This window comes from Emys orbicularis, chromosome 9 (assembly GCF_028017835.1).
Source record: "Emys orbicularis isolate rEmyOrb1 chromosome 9, rEmyOrb1.hap1, whole genome shotgun sequence".
NCBI classification, from domain to species: Eukaryota; Metazoa; Chordata; order Testudines; family Emydidae; genus Emys; species Emys orbicularis.
In genome coordinates, this window is record NC_088691.1 from 62528297 (window position 1) to 62542772 (window position 14476).

General features: G+C 49.6%; 1 protein-coding gene across 1 annotated transcript in view; it reads left to right on the forward strand.

The window, feature by feature from the left end:
* The first annotated feature begins 1850 nt into the window (after positions 1–1850).
* ST6GAL1 (ST6 beta-galactoside alpha-2,6-sialyltransferase 1) overlaps positions 1851–14476 on the forward strand; it is a 100813-nt gene continuing 88187 nt past the window's right edge. Inside the window, exon 1 of the mRNA XM_065410348.1 lies at positions 1851–1973. The gene's annotated coding sequence lies outside the window, so the exon portion shown is untranslated. The remainder of the gene's footprint in view (positions 1974–14476) is intronic.

The following is a 14476-nucleotide window of genomic DNA, read 5'->3' on the forward strand; positions in this document are numbered from 1 at the left end:
CAATCCAGTTCATAGCAGGAGTACACTCCCTGCTCCGCAAGCAGGGAACAGAACAGTGGGTTTTCTGTTCCCTTTCTGTATCTATAGTTGATACAAAAGTCTGAGGGACAATATGAAGAGGGGGCAAAAGTATGAATTTTAAAAAATACACACGGAATTGCACTGAGAGACTATCTTGCCCCCCAACTGAGAACGGCGATTCATAAAAAGTAGTGCAAGTCTGCTATTTGTTTCAGTACTTTGTACTAAAAGTACTAATTTCAGTACTTTGCATATGATCAGAGGTGAAAGTAGAAATAGTGACTTACAGGTAGGGGGCTGGGTTGGGGCCGGCTCTGGCCCCAGGAAGGGGCGGGGCCTCGGGCAGAAGGGGCGGGGATTAGGGGGGAGCCCCAGGCCCTTTAAATTGCCGCCTGCGGAAGCCAGCCGCCCCGGTATGGTGCACCGGCTCTTGCTGGTACCCCGTAAAGGGGCGTACCGGCTTACTTTCACTTCTGCATATGATATAGCTTCTTTCAAGCAAGGCTTGGAAGGTACATTTGTAACAAAAGCATTATCAATCCTCCAATGTCGCCCCCTCCCCCTTGCACCTCGTGTAGTCATTACATTTCTGCAGAGTAAAATGCTGCCATTGTGACACCCACCTGGAGTAAAAGACTGCAAGGGCCAGGGCAGTGGAGAATCCGGAACAGCCAACCTGACCAGTCCAGGTGGAGGAGGAGGGGAATGAGGAGGCAGCGTAGATGGAGGGGTTTAAAAAAAATCTGGACAGGGTGGGGGGTAATAGGAACCTATATAAGAAAAAGACCCCAAAATCGGGACTGTCCCTATAAAATTGGGACATCTGGTCACCCTAGGTTTATGTTAGAGCTGAAAGGGAAGTTGAGGGAGATCTGTTTCATTCAAGGCTCCTCAGTACACGCTGAGCTCTTATTATCAGCTTTTAGTCTCCATCGTCGTCTTTCACGACCCTGGGCTTTCGGACACACACAAAGCCTCGCCTTGTTATTGGCACACAGGAGTATTGGCAGCCCCCCTCACCATTGTTTCCGCTATGCCGGGGGAGCGGATCCGCACCACGCTGCTGGCCTTGTCTTCCCAGCCCATAGGCACTGGCTGGGCAGTGTGGCGGGGAGAGCCCAGGGGCAGGGGATGGGGGAGGAGACGGAGCCCCACCGCACAGCACTGAGGAGGTAGGGCAGGTCTCAGGCTGCAACTGGGCGGTGGAATTCCGGCGGGGAAGGAGGTGTTGGGCTCCTGTGAGGGGGAGGGGGGGGTCGCCGGCGGGCGGGCTCCCTTCCTCCGCCCGTGCCCGGCTCACTAGGCGCGCTCTGTGCAGCGGCTCAGACAAAGGCTGCAGAGCCCCGCGGCCCGTCCCTCCGCGCGTGCATTGGCCGGAGAGGGTGAGGGGAATTCGGCCGGGGCTCCGCGGCCGGCTGGACGCTGGCTCCCCGGGGTCGTTTGGGAAAAACAGCTCTCTCTGATTTCTGCGGCAGGCCCACGGGGGGCGGGGAGGGAAACACGTGGGGGCTCTGCCGCCGCCAGCCCCCTGCTAGGGACCGTTGTGCCCCTCCCCGCGGGGAGGGGGAGCCGGGATTGCGGGGGCCGCAAGGAGGGGAGAGGCCGGGGAGCCGGGCCACCCCGGCTCGTGGGGAGGGGGCAGCGGTGGGGCACCTCTCCCCGCAGCAGATAGGCTCAGCGCCGGGCCCCCATCCCCGGGACTCGCGGGGCCGCTGTACAGCACCCTGTCCTCCGAGTTTTGCATAACATCCTCCTCCCCCCGGGACCGGGCTGTCGCTTGGGGATGATCTTACGGTATCTTCTCTCCCGGCCCCCCCACCCCTCGCTGGCGAGCAACCGGCGAGGACTGTGGCTTGTGAATAGCTGCGAAGTGGCCGGGCGGTAACAAAGGGACCCGGAGACCAGCGGCTGAGCTGCCCGGGCCGTGCTGAGCGCAGCAGCTGCAACCCCAAGTGAGTAGCACCAGCAACTTCTGGGTCTGCTGCAAGGCACCGGGCAGGCGTGTGATTGGCACAGCCGAGGGAACCCGACCTGGACTCGGGTATTGGGGCTGGGAAGAGAGTGGGCACTTCTCTGCGCACAATGGCATGAGTCTGATCCTGGGCTGTTTCCTCTCTGCAGAGGTGGAGGGAGGGCACTGAAATTGCTAGGGGATTTTTTTTTTTTTTAAGCAAAAATTTAATTGCACTTCAAGTTCAACTCTGGACACTGCATTGCCCCCCCTCCCAAAAAGCTCATGCAATTCCCTAGAGAGAAATCCTAGTTGTTATCAAGTACTTTTAAAATAAAATGTTGCTATAATTAAATTAAATAAATCCTTTCTGTCAGGAGTTTGGCTGCAACATAGTCTAAAAAAGAAATGATTAATCACCTGTTGCTTCTCCAAAAGACCAACAGTTATTTTTGGTGTAGATTTTCGTGGCAGAAGTCTGTGCTTTTTTAAAATAATGTAATTCTTTTATTTTTTAAAGATGAAGAATTAAAAGAAAACAAAAGAAACAGAAGATACCCTTTGTTGTATAGTTGCAAGTTTCCACTTGGAAACTAAAAAAGGGCTAACTGTAGATAATCTTCAGGAGTTGAGATAAACATTTCAACTTGCACATCCAAAGAAAGTGGTTTCTTATGAATTTTTGCTGTGAAAGTCTGATCTTTCTGGATATGTATGTTGTTTGATTTTTGAATCTTTAAACTTTGCTCAAAACACTTCCTAAATAAAGGGGTTTGGTATTAATCTATGGGTCCTTCCTTGTATGCTAACTCCTGTTCCTGTTGTAAAAACTCTCATGAAATTTGATGTGCTAAATAAGTTGGCAAATGTTGACCATCAGTTCAATATGTAGAAAGCGCAACCCACTGAGATAATGTAACAATCAATACTGCATTTCTATAAGCTCCATGTAGTTTCCCCCCTTTGAAATATAAATGTTAGTTCTCTCTATATCTATATATATAGAAACACTTTAATGGTTTATGTACCGCTGTTAGTACTCGAGTAATTTCCTTTCAAAAATATGCTGTGTGTGTTACTTTAAAGAAAACCAATAGAGATTCTAATTTTCATATTGCATGCATTGCTAGCAGGTCTCCGCAACGAAGCTTGTACGTAAAGATTTGGATTTTGTTTGCAGATTTCACATTAGTAGAATGCTATGTACAAATACTTCACTGCACAAGTATACTCCAGATATTTTGTTTTCAAACTGACAGATTGAACATTTGATGTTGCCAGACAGCAGGTGGACTGCATTTTTAAATTTGTTGAATTTGAGGGTTTAAATATGCTACTGCTTGTAGATTTTTGATAGTATTCACCTCTGGGCCAAATTCTGCCATCGTTGGTTAAGCAAAAGTCCCATGGGCTTTCTGCTCAAGTGAGGAGCACAAACTTTGGCCCTGGTTTAAATTGCTGCCATAACATTAATGAAAAGAAGGGTTGGGTTAAACTATACTCTATGATGTGAGGGTGACAATGCTGTTTTGATGGGAAAAATCACCAGAAGAACTTGTTGTTCTTAGTGGCTGTACTAGACAGAGGTGGTAGTCTGATCTTGAAGTGTTTTCTCTCAGTTTCAGAAAAGAATATTTTCAATTAATTTTATATACAGGTCTGTCGCGTCTTACGTGCATTTAACATGCGCGATTTCAACTTTACACGGTCGGCAAAAACAAAAAAAAAAACAACAAAAAAGAGAAAAATAACAATTTTAATACTATACCTGTAGTGCGGGCGATTCCGCCCGCCATTGAACTCAATGGAATTTTGGCTATATGCGGTTTTTGCTTTATGCGCTAACGGCGGAACGGAACCCCGCGTAAGACGAGACAGACCTGTATTAAATCCCCCCCACCCCTTTGTAAAAGCATAAGCATGAAGGGGCAGAATGTCAGCTTGTAAATGGAGCTATGCTTATGTATTCCTGTGGCTTTGCTACCTCTCTTTTTCCCTCCCCCTCTATCATCTTTATATGCCCATTTGTAATGTTCCTCACTTCGCATCACTACCACAACCTCTAACACTACCTTTTTTCTTTTTCTTTTTGTATTATTTTTGGGAGAGCAACAGAAGGGGAGGATTGGGGGCCTCTGGCAGTGCCATATGTTGAATGGAGCCCAAACTGGTAATTGCCACAACCTGCCAAAACATCTTTGCACGCAGGTCTCATCCACTGGTGTCAGTACTACTCTGGGAATAGGGTTTTAGTTAGGTGCTGCAGAACCAGTAGAGGAGGGATTAACCTGTGTGGCTCTTTATTGTGGCATTTAGCAAAGGAATAGATAATCTAGGATTTTTTCCATCCTCCAGAATTATAGTAGTATGAAAGAAGGTCAGATGAGGGGCGTAGAAGTTTCCTGGAAGTGTGTTTGGGTCTTTGTTCTCTTCCACACCTTCCTAGGAGCGTAATTTGTTTTCAGATGAAGCCACTCATTTGAGTTAATTATGTATTTGATTATTTAATTCCTAGCATAGTTCAATTTGCAGTAGCCTGTAGATACTTCATTGTTTAATTTTTTTATATTTTTATTTTAAAAATCAGACTAGAGTTAGGAAAAACATCAGTTTACCTATTTAACATTTTTTATCTTCTCCATTCTTTGTCACTTTTTTGGGGAGGGCCAAATCCAGTTCACATTACTCGCATACCTATTTTAAGGGAAGTCACAATAGAATACAAATTGAGAAAATGAAAGATGAATTACTGGAATTAGTGGTTTCATTAGAGGAAGTGTTTTTGATAATATCACATAACTGTTTACTGTAAACTGATATAATCACTGCTAGCATTAAAAACAAAACATCTGATAGGGACAAGTGTCAGAAAAATCCCATAGCTGCTGAACATAATGGAAGAAAGATTCTTTCTGAGCTCTGGGTGAAAAAGAGGATTTCAAAAGGTCTTATTGTTAAATGTTGTGAAAAGCCTTCCTGCCTGTTGAAATAAGATTTTCTAGCATAAGGTGCAAGCCCTCCATTTTATAAGTATCCTTTCATAAACTGTGTATTTTCATAATTTAAGACACATTTAAGCAGCAGCTTAAATCTTTGCTTGTTTAAATAATTCAGCACCATGTCATCTTGTCCAAAAATAGCAGTGGAGTTTCACCGGCATTACTCAAGGGTGGAAGATGCAGATTACAGAAAATGAGTTTGGATAGCTGAAAAATAGATAAAAGAACAGGAGTACTTGTGGCATCTTAGAGACTAACAAATTTATGTGAGCATAAGCTTTCATGGGCTACACACCACTTCATCGGATGCATGTAGTGGAAAATGCAGTACTGTATACAATACCTACTGTATTTTCCACTACGTGCATCCGATGAAGTGGGCTGTAGCTTATGCTCAAATAAATTTGTTAGTCTCTAAGGTGCCACAAGTACTCCTGTTCTTTTTGCGGATACAGACTAATACGGCTGCTACTCTGAAACCTGAAAAATAGATGCAACTTCTAGTGCACATACTCCTTTTCTGTCCTTCCACATTTGTTACACTCATGGCTAAAAGAGGGTTAAATAAGGTGAGTTACTCACTCTCTTATCTGTGCTGTAATGCGCACATCACAAGCTAGTTTACAAAAAGATTGCACCCAACTTTCCCATTTTGCTGGATCTGCACTAAATATTTGGGAGTATTATGTTCTACACCTGCTATACTCTCTAGTTTCCCCTCAAACATTTCCCTTTTGCTTAGCACAGTAGAAGTGGAGGTTAGTCAGAGGAGGCACGCACCACCTCTCTGGAGTGTAAACCCCAAATTATACCATCTTGCACTGCAAGTTTAAGTTTATTAACTACAAAAGATAGATTTTAAGTGATTATAAGAGATAGCAAATGCATCAAAGCAGATTACCTAGCAAATAAACAAAACACGCAAACTAAGCTTAATATTCTACATAGATCGGATATGAATAGCAAATTCTCACTCTAAATGTTGATGCAAGCAGGCTGCAGGCTCTTAAGGGGTAGGTTGCACTAACTTACTGCTTGGAATCCCCGGGTGTTTCATTCAAAGGCTAAAAAAATCCCTTTAACCTCGGTCCAGCACTTCCCCCCAGTTCAGTCTTTGTTCCTCAGTTGTTTCCAGGAGTCTCTTTGGGTGGGGCATCAGTGAAGAACCCTGATGATGTCACTCCCCTGCCTTATATACCTTTTGCATATGATGGGAACCCTTTGTATTAGCTGAGAAGCAGTATCGTTATTGGACTGCCTTGATACCACTTTTACCATGTTTAAATTCCCCCCCCAAATCATGTATGTTACACATTTTTAAAGGATTTACCATCAGCACCAAATTCTTCGTCATAACCTTATGATGAGTAAGGCTAAGATTTTGTCACATATATTTTTAGTAAAAATCATGGACCTGTCATGGGCAATAAAGAACAATTCATGGAAGCCCGTGACCTATCTGTGACTTTTACTAAAAATATGCATGACAAAATGAGGAGCTGCAGGCTCCCCACACTACCAGGGGGGCCTGGCTCGAAGCTGCAGTGTCCCTCCCGCTGCCCCTGGTGGGGGTCCATGCTCCGGGGCACCCTGGCCGGCAGCGGTGGCTCCAGGGTTCCCACGGTGGCTGGGGGGTCATGGGGGCCCTGCTGCTTGTGGTAGCCGGGAGCTCGGGGTCTCCCCACTGTCTGGGAGATCCAGGGCACCCCTGCCCACTGCTGCCTGGGAGGTCCGAGCCACGCCAGCTTCCCGCCCTGGCTGGGAGCTACGGGGCACCCTTGCTGCCCTCTGCGGCTGGGAGTTCAGCCCCCGTAGTTCCCAGCTGCCAGGAGTGGCGGGGGACCCTACAGCTCCCAGGCCCTGAGGGCTCAAGTCACGGGGGTCTCTGGAAGTCACGGATTCCGTGACCTCCATGACAAAATCGTAGCCCCAATTATGAGACTTATCTTATGAGTCTTTCTTCCCCTATAGTGTTTTGTCCAGTATCCCCTTTAGTAAAGGTTCTCAGTTTATCTATGACTTTGGGACTTTGAAGAGGTAAGAATGTAAGAGGATCTAGCACAGGCCTGCACAACATGCGGCCGGGGGCCGCATGCGGCCCGCGTGGGCTCATTGTGCGGCCCGCGGGGGTTGAGTAGATAGGCTCACTGTGCGGCCCGCGGGGGGGGGGGGGGGGGGTGAGTAGACAAGCGGCGGGTGAGGGAGGGGGGCTGAGTAGGTGAGCGAGCGGGCAGTGGCAGGGAATGAGTAGGCGAGCCGGGCGGGTGGAGGGCTGAGGAGGCGAGTGGGCGGGCAGTGGCGGGGGGGCAGGTGAGCCGGCGAGCCGGAGGGGTGGGGGGCTGAGGAGGCAAGCGAGCAGGCAGTGGCGGGAGGTGAGTAGGCGAGCCGGGGGAAGGGGGCTGAGGAGGCGAGTGGTGAGTCGGTGGCTGACCTGTTCTACTGATCTGGTCTGGCTCCCATCCCCTCTCCCAGGGCCGGCTCCAGGCACCAGCAAAACAAGCAGGTGCTTGGGGCGGCACATTTCTAGGGGCGGCATTCTGGCACTGGCCATCATAGGTGCCGACTCCGGGGCATGGGGAAAAAATGCCCTTGCTGCCCCAGCTCGCCTCCGCTCCGCCTCCGCCTGCTCCCCTGAGCGCGCCGCCACCGCTCCGCTTCTCCTCCCTCCCTCCCAGGCTTGCCGTGTGCAAAACAGCTGTTTCGCGCAGCAAGGCTGGGAGGGAGGAGAAGCCAAGCGGCGGGGCGCTCAGGGGAGGCGGTGGAGGTGAGCTGGAGCGGGGAGTGGTTCCTCTACCCGCCCGTTACTTCCTGCACCCCCCCACCTTAGCTCACCTCCGCTCCGCCTGCTCCCCTGAACGCGCCGCCGCTCCGCTTCTCCCCCCTCCCTCCCAGGCTTGCCACGTGCAAAACCGCTATTTCGCGCAGCAAGGCTGGGAGGGAGGAGAAGCTGAGCGGCGGGCGCTCTGGGGAGGCGGTGGTGGTGGAGCGGAGGTGAGCTGGAGCGGGGAGCGGTTCCTCTAACCCCCCCATTACTTCCTGCGCCCCCCCACCCTAGCTCACCTCTGCTCCACCTGCTCCCCTGAACATGCCGCTGGTCCACTTCTCCCCCCTCCCTCGCCTGAGAGGGAGAGGGGAGAAGCAGAGCGGCAGCACGCCCTGGGGAGCAGGCGGAGCGGAGGTGAGCTAGGGCGGGAGGTCACGGGGGGCCCGCAGGAAGCAATGGGGGGGGGAGAAATGCGGCACGCCGGGGGAGCAGGCGGTGCTGGGGATTTGGGGAAGGGATTCGGAAGGGGTGGAGTTGGGGTGGGGCCGGGGGCAGAGGGGCACGAAAAAGAAAGGGGAGGCGGCCAAAAATTTTTTTGCTTGGGGCGGCAAAAATCCTAGAGCTGGCCCTGCCCTCTCCAAGGGTTGCAGCTGTCTGGAGGTGCCTGCCTTCCACGCCTTCCTCATTCACACCTCATTCATTCAACAGGGCAATCGATTACAAAGTGTGGGGAAGATCTTATTCTACTTCTAGCAAAAAGACATTTTTCTTTTACCTTAATTATACTACCTTAGGGGCCGCTATAACATATTACCGAAGTTCAATACTGCTGTTTCAGTGGGGCGGCGCTGGGGAAGGAGGGTTTGTTTCCGCGGGGCAGATGGCGCGGGGAGGGGGGTTCGGTGGCGCTGGGGGGGTTGTTTCCGTGGGGCGGGTGGTGCTGGGGGGGTGTTGTGTTTCGGGGGGGCTGGGTGGGACTGGGGGGGGGTTGGCGGTGCTTGGGGGGTTTTGGCCCTCAGCTGTTTTCTTTGGAGTAATATGGCCCTCGCCGCTTTACGAGTTGTGCAGGCCTGATCTAGCATGTTACAGGCTGGCCCCTGTGGAGTTGCATTCCATCTCCAGGGTTATGCCCATGCAAAAAATCCCTCCCTCCCTACATGGTTTCTTTCTCATTCTCACTCCAAACATTGGGACTTTCCCCACCCCCTTCTTCTAGAGGGCTGTGATCTTTTAGCAGTTTTTCCTGAGCAGCTTGATGGATCTTTATACTCCTGAGGGCATTCTGTGCCAAAAATGTAAGAATTCTGCGCACAATATTTTAAAATTATGCATAATTCTGCAGATTTATTTGTCAATAAATAAATGCAGAGGCTCCAGCATGGCAGCAGGAAGCACAGGCCACTCGCTACACGAAGGTGGGAGATCACCTTGCAGGCTCCCACCCTTTGCACCTGACCCTGACACAATACAAGGGCTGGGCCTGCCCCAGAAACACCCTGGGGCCCTGCCCCTCTGCACCAGGAGCCCCAGGTGTCGGGCAGGCAGGTTCAACCAGGCAGGATCCAAGTGTGGGGGGATCCAGGTGTGGGGTGAGAGGATTCTGTGTGGGACAATATGTGTGCAGGCAGCTCAGTGGGTGTCTAAGTGTGGGGGGGATCTGGATGCGCAGAGGCTCATTGTGGGGGTTCCAGGTGCAGGGGCAATGGGACTCTGCAGGGGCTTCCAGGAGAAAGTGGTTGGGGCTCAGCGGAGGGTCTGGTGTGGGGTTTCAGCGGGGGTGGGGGGCTGGATGCTGGGGGAGTGGGGCTTGGAGGGGTGGGGGCCTGGGTGCAGCTAGTTGGGTGTCAGTGGCATGGGGGGGCTGGATGTGGGGGCTCAGGGCGGTGGAACTCCTCAGGGTGGGGGTTTGAGTGCAGGGAGCTCAGTGGGGGGTGATCTTGGTGCAGGGGTGGGGGTCTGGAGGCAGGGGCTCTGGATGCAGGGGGGTTGAGATTCAGTGGGGTGGGCTTTGGGTATGGAGGGCTAGGGGGTTCTGGGCGTACGGGGCGAGGTTTGGCAGGGGTGTCTAGGTATGGGAGGTTCGGATGCACAGGGGTTGGGCGGATGAGGGAGCAGCTCCCCATACAGTGACCCCTACCCCCACAGCTGAGGCACGATGGAGGCAGGAAGCAGGGAAGGATGCTGAGCTTCCTGCAGCTGGGGGAGGTTTCTGGGGGTGGGTCTGATGCAGCCCCAGCCACTCCTTGTAGGGGAAGAGGAAGTCCCATCCTCTCCTGCCTCCAGCATAGCCAGTACTAGCAGCTGATCCCGGCTCAGGGTAGAAGCCACTGGCTGGGGTGTCCCCAGCCCTGCGGTGATTTACCTCTCCGCCGGCTGCTCAGGGTGCCTGAAATGATGTACCTCACAGCTAGGGAGTGGTGTGTGACTGGTCTTGCAGCTTCCCTTTGCTTTCCTGTCAGAAAGTCATTTTTCTGCAGGGAAGCAAAGAAATCTTCGGGGTACATGAATTCTGTGCACGCACAGTGGTGCATAATTCTCTCAGGAGTAATCTTACCCACCTGGGAAATGGCTTCCTCCTCCCCTTTCTCCGGTGGGTCATTAGCATTTTCACTGACACTCAAGTCTTTAAGACAGGATAAGAATCCTACTAAAGAGACAGAGTTAGTTTTCACAAGTACATCAGGAATAGCAAAAGTGGGACCTGGATTGGGATACCCTCTGCCACCCCTCTGTCTGTCCCCAAGAGGTCAGTTGTATGACTGCTCCCCTCGGGAGGTCAGTTACACAGTTCCCTCTTAAAACCTGAGACACAGGTCGGGTGCCTGGGAGCACAGATGCTGGAACAACTGTTCTGTCCTGGGCAAACCCTCCCATGTAATCAGTGAGGAGATATTCCCATAATTCCCCAAATTTCTTCTCAACTTCCCCCTATGAACCCCCCTCTAAGACACACACCTCTGTGCTCTCTAGAGTGGGATGTATCCTCTGATCAGCTGTGAAGGGCTCACAGCTAACAGCCAGAACAGTCCTTTCACTGGCAGCCACTACAGAACCCTCAGCCACCTCAGTGATCTCGAGGATTCCATTACCCTCCTCCGGGTTTCCCTCTAGGACACATCTTCCTATGCCCTCTAGAGTGAGGTCTGTCTCTTGCTCAACTGCAACCTGCTAGCAGCCTGCAACCTGGACAGTTTTTTCACTGACTGGCAATACGCTCCCCGCCCCCCGGGACGAAATGCTGCCTTTAGCTATCAGGCAGGAGGAACTGGTCTCAACCACACTCACCCCTGGTAGCAGACTGTTTCCCATTGCTGCAGAGGAATTAAAGAGGCACTCTCCCGTCCCCCCCGCAGTTTCTGAGACTTCACCCTTTTCCTCTGGGGTTTCAGTATGGTATTCCTCCTTGCTGCTGGCAGACCCCTTTACAGCCCGAGCTACATTGAAAAGGTCGTTCCCCAGTAATAATAGTGACTGGTACAGCTGCCATAGTCAATTCAGCTTCCAAGTCCTCAGTTTCCATGTGCACTTTAGCCAAAGGCACAAGGATTTTGTGACCTTCTACTAACAAAAGCTGTGCCATCTTCCTTGGCAGTAAGTCTTTTTCCTGAACAAGTTTTCGCTTGACTTACAGAAATTTCTGCACCTGTATCCCTCCAACCAAGGAGTTCTTTGCCATTAATTTTGACAGCCTTTATGTGCTTCCTGCCTGGCTGTGCAGAGGCTACCTTTACAAACCCTGTATGATAAGTGGCAATTGCCTGAGGTGCCTCTGTGCTCTGGGTAGCAGCATTTCCATGAGCTGCTTGCTGCCTGTTTCCCCCCAGCACAGGGCATTTATTCCTCCGGAGCTCAGTGGAATTACAGTGATAGCACCTGCTGGGCTCTTCTGTTTTTACAGAGATTTGGGACGAGGACTAGAAGAATGGACGTGGGGAGGTAAACGCCCAGACTCCCATCCACCCTCCTTCTTCCCAGGGGCAAAACGGGAACCCTGCTTCCCACCAAACTTAAACCCCTCCGTCTGTGATTTATTTCTAATAGATGCTTGGGTTTGTTCAAATTCATCAGCTAGAATAGCAAGTTCTTCAACAGTTTTCACTTTTTTCCCCATAAACACTGTTTTACATCATCACTACATATACTCAGGAAATATTCCTGAGCAACAAGATCACACATTCCTTCAAAGCTTGTAATACCTTTTCCCCTTACCCACTTACCATCAAATCTCTCATATCGTTTACATATACTACATTACTCGTCCCAGCACCCCTCTTAACCCATCTAAATTTTACTCTATATGTTTCAGCTGTAATCTGAAACTGTTTTAAAACCATTTCCTTGAATTTACCATAATCTGAAGCATCTCTAATTGGCATCTTATTGAATATATACAGAGCTCTCCCAGACAACTTTGCAATCAAAATGGTCATGTTTTGGTCTTCAGGAATTTCATGGAGTACACACAACCTCTCAAAGGTGATGAAATATTCAGCAATTCATAGATTCTAGGACTGGGAGGGACCTCAAGAGGTCATCGAGTCCAGTCCCCTGCCCTCATGGCAGGACCAAATACTGTCTAGACCATCCCGGATAGACATTTATCTAACCTACTCTTAAATATCTCCAGAGATGGAGATTCCACAACCTCCCTAGGCAATCTATTCCAGTGTTTAACCACCCTGACAGTTAGAAACTTTTTCCTAATGTCCAACCTAAACCTCTCTTGCTGTAGTTTAAGCCTGTTGCTTCTTGTTCTATCCTTAGAGGCTAAGGTGAACAAGTTTTCTCCCTCCTCCTTATGACACCCTTTTAGATACCTGAAAACTGCTATCATGTCCCCTCTCAGTCTTCTCTTTTCCAAACTAAACAAAGCCAATTCTTTCAGCCTTCCTTCATAGGCCATGTTCTCAAGACCTTTAGTCATTCTTGTTGCTCTTCTCTGGACCCTCTCCAATTTCTGCACATCTTTCTTGAAATGTGGTGCCCAGAACTGGACACAATACTCCAGTTGAGGCCTAACCAGCACAGAGTAGAGCGGAAGAATGACTTCTCGTGTCTTGCTCACAACACACCTGTTAATGCATCCCAGAATCATGTTTGCTTTTTTTGCAACAGCATCACGCTGTTGACTCATGTTTAGCTTGTGGTCCACCCAGTTTTGCCAAAAAAGTCAGAACGGCTGGGACAGGGCTTACAAAAAGGACTGTCCTGGCCAAAATGGGATGTATGGTCACCCTACCTCTAAGGCTATGTTTACACTACAGCTTATGTCTGCAGAACTTATGTCGCTCAGGAGTATGAATAAACCAAGCTCCTGAGTGACATAAGTTACACTGACATAAGCGCTGGTGTGGACAGCGCTATGTCCCGCCGACATAACTTCTGCTGCTCGCAGAGGTGGTTTATTATGCCCATGGGAGAGCTCTCCCATTGGCATAGAGCTTCTTTATCAGATACGCTGAGCGCTGTATGTGTAGACATGCCTTAAATGTGGTGGGGGCTTAATTCTTTTAACTGCTACTGGGTCCCAATGGATTGGGATTCATCTGTTCTAGTCCAGGAAGAAATAAAACACCATACTTACAGTGGTACAGCAGTTCTTAATACAGTAGCCTTTTGCAGAAACTATAGTATTTCCAAGGTCTTAAATAACAGAGGTAAGGAATTCTTAAAGACATGGGGTCATTTTGTATCCTCCCAAGGAAATATTTGGGAGAAAGGCCCATGAAATTCTTGGGAGGTGAACTTCCTTTCCCCTCAGAAGCGGGAGGGTTTATGGGACTGTGGAGTGGGTTTTTATCTCCTTACCCTGCAGACTTTGGGAATAAACAGAAAAGGGAAGCTCCAGTCTTGGAGGAGCAGCCCTCTGCTATTCTCCTGGGTTCTCCCCCTCACTGGCAACACAGCTACTTGGCTCATCAGAAGCTGCTGCTTTGCGGGAGACACATGTGCTGAGCCTAAGTTAAATAACCTATTTCCTTTTATTTATGTAGCTCTCCCAAAGGAACATATCCTTGGCCTGTGGAGGCCAGCATGTTGCAGAGAATGGCAGTTTGCTGGCATCAGCCGCTCATAGCCCTGAAAATCTGGGGTGGACTAACCAAGAAGAGCTCCAACAAAGAGGCTTCTTGGGGGGTCCCAGAGGGAGGGACAGTGTCACAGAAATGGTGCTCCCCCATTTTGTGTCTCCCAAGCTAGATCTGTCCACTCTGACTCTTCTCCCCTTATGGAAGTGGAGGAGATAACCAGAGCCATATTTTTGTGTATCTTCACGGTACCTCCTTTTTAATAGACAAAATACCCCCAATCTTACTGAGGAAAGAATTCAGTTTCAGGCAGTGGACACAAGGGATTGAGGCTTTTATTTACAGGCCTTTATGACACATTGCTCCCACTGGGTACCTCTCTGGCTAAATAGGAAAGTGAGTTTAAAATTGTTCCTTTGACTAAGAAGAGCCATCCTCTCTTTGGACATGTACCAAATTCCCTGTAATGTCTGTTAGGAACTCTCAGACATCACCTAACATTTTCTTGAGTTGGCCTTATGTTCCTATAAGACAGAAAGTCCTGTGCAACCAAAGTTTGCGACAAGGCTGTGGCAACAAGGACGCTTTGTATAATAATGAGGTTACTGTTTCTTTGGAAACTTGTTTTAACTTGGTTAAGTCAAACCTTGGAACAGTGCATAGATTTAAACCTGGCCTTGTTTACTGAGACTTGAAGTTGTATCCGGACAAATGA